We start from the raw sequence: 2,564 nt of genomic DNA on the forward strand, positions 1-2,564 counted from the left end.
TTGGGGGCGGGTTCGGCGGCGCCTTCGTGTGCGCCGCTGAGGCAGAGGGCACCGTCGCCGGTAGGAGAGCTGGCGGCACGGTGTGGCTTTGTGAGATAGGCCCGGGCCTCGCCCCGCCTGGCACGGTGAAGGCTCCGACAGACCCCCCCGGGAAGGCCGCGGGCGGCAAGCGGCCACCTCCGGGCAGCGAGCGGGAAAAAACGTTTGTGAACCTGTCAGCAGGGAAGCGTGAGCTCGAGAATCACAAAACCGCGTTAACAGAAAATATTTTCCAGTCCCCGAGACTGCATCAGCTTTGAACTGCGCGGCCTGCTTCTCAAAAAGCCCGAAGCTTCTGCCTTGTCCTCTGCTTCCAGCGCCCCTGTTGTCACGGCCCCTGCCGAGCTCCGCGGCAAGCACTGGCAACGCTGCTGCCGCCTCTCCCTTAGTGAACCCTGGCAAGGCCACCCAGCTTAGAGGGCTTCAGCCACCTGACCCTCCCAAGCAAAACCCTTTAAGCATCTTTAATTTAAGAGATTTTATGATTTCAAAACAAAGATAAAGTTAGCCCGCTGAGCTGTTGGTATGCTTTAACCTTTGCTATATTGCACAGGACCGAAGAGATAACTGAGGCCAGCAGCTGGTGGAAGCACGGTGACTGGAACCTAGTGTCTGATGTTCCAGCCTAGCAAGGCTTGCTCAAACAAGTTTTACTGCGTGTAGCATAGAAAAAGGTTCTTAAAACCATCCTGCACAGAGAAGGCACCTTCATATCTGGGTTTCTCCAAGGAGTCAGTTGTGGGAAATGCTTCCCTGCGCCTAAATTTCTACACTAGTTTCAAGAATGTGGTACAAGGAATACAAACTAAAAAAATCCAGGTCTGTACCTCAAAACATTACATGCTATTACATAAAATGGTGTAGCTGCAAATCAGAGTTACGATTTTAATGATAACAAAAGGCTTCTGCATAACTTCACTCTTCTTCACAAGCTGTAACAGGTGAAATAGATATAATCCAAGTTTTGCATCATCAAGAGAATTAATAAATAAGTTGTAATAGGATTTTTATCATTGTGATGCTTTGGCCAGTGACATTTCTAGGGTCAAGCTGAGTTTGTGTCACTGATAGTTACAAAAATGTTTTAAAAGTTTGTTATAATATCTTCCAATCTATGCAGATCTAACATGGATCTTGGTGAGAGACAATATAATATAGAATTCCAGATTGTAATTTGTATTGCCACTTTCCACAACTGCAACCACATGTTAACCACAGTATCCTTCCTGTTATTTGTGGAAGAAAAAAAAAAAAAAAAAAAAACAAAAACACACAACCAAAAAGAATACCCAGCAACTAATACAATAGTTTGTTTTCCAAGGGAAGGAAAAAAACCTCCAACACTGAGTATTTTTTGTGGGCCCCAGATCCAGTGTTCTTTTCTGATTCTGTAAAGACACTGAACTATGCAGCATACCTTCTGTCCAGCTGTACCTACCAATAAAAGAAGTGAGATCAACTTTGTTCACAGAAAACAAGAACCTTACTGTGTGGGTTGCACAGCACTTTCACTGTTTAGATGGTAAAAGAAAATTACTGTAATTGTTTATGACGTGTATCAAAACCTGCTCAGCCTGAAGTAAATGACAGAAGTCTCACTTGTTTCAATGGTTGTAGTTTTGGCTCATTCCTTAGTACTGGGAGTTCTCCACAACAAATGTACAAAACAGATATTCTGCTGTAAAATACTTACTTATTTTCTCTCTACAAAACTGATTGGATTTTTGTTCTGTGTTTTCCTAGAAAGAAGGAACAAGGCATGTCATTTTTTTTCTACAATTATTTCCCCTCAGTTTCACTAAAGCCTAGATGCTGATCAAGAAAACACCCCTGTGAAGGCCATGAGGCTGTGGATCTGCTTCACCTGAGCTTGTATCAGGTCCTTGGACTAATCTCACAGACTTGCAATCCCAGCAGTTTGCAAGATGTTCTCCTGTCTCCCTAACCCCATTTTGAATTTTGCAAAAGACCTCCTCCAGGGCCAGGTCCCTCCTAGCCTGGTGTCTCTCCTTTGCAGCCTAGGCTGCAAAGGGCACTGATGCCAGGCTGCAGAGCTGGAGCTGCTGCACCCGTTTCTCTGGAGCTGTCAGGGCTGAGGAGGGGCTGACCCCACTTCACCACACAGATGTAGGAAGTAATCACTGCTGTCTAAGCACAGAAGCAGCTTCCTTTTCCCACGGTGGTGGGAGGAAACCAGAGATCTAAACTGTCACACTCAGACTCACTCATTGTTATGTGCTTGGACAAGAACATATTTATAATTCTTTCTGTGATATTGTTTTATCTGTAAGCTAGGATTTTCCTAGCCTAATACTCAGCAATGTCAATTAAGACCCACAGAAAAGTACTCAGGATAATGAAAACTTGCAGAGCTGCAGCACAGTAAATCTGTGCTGCGGGTTCAAGTAAGGGTAAGGGGGAGACAAGAGAAAGCCTGTAAAACTCACCAACATTTAAAAGAAAATATTCTGACTGAAGCACTGTATTTCCACCAGGAAGAACTTCACGTAATGAAACAACGATAT

Source organism: Athene cunicularia, assembly GCF_003259725.1.
Source record: "Athene cunicularia isolate RWA chromosome 7 unlocalized genomic scaffold, athCun1 chr7_part2, whole genome shotgun sequence".
In the NCBI taxonomy this organism is placed as follows: Eukaryota; Metazoa; Chordata; class Aves; order Strigiformes; family Strigidae; genus Athene; species Athene cunicularia.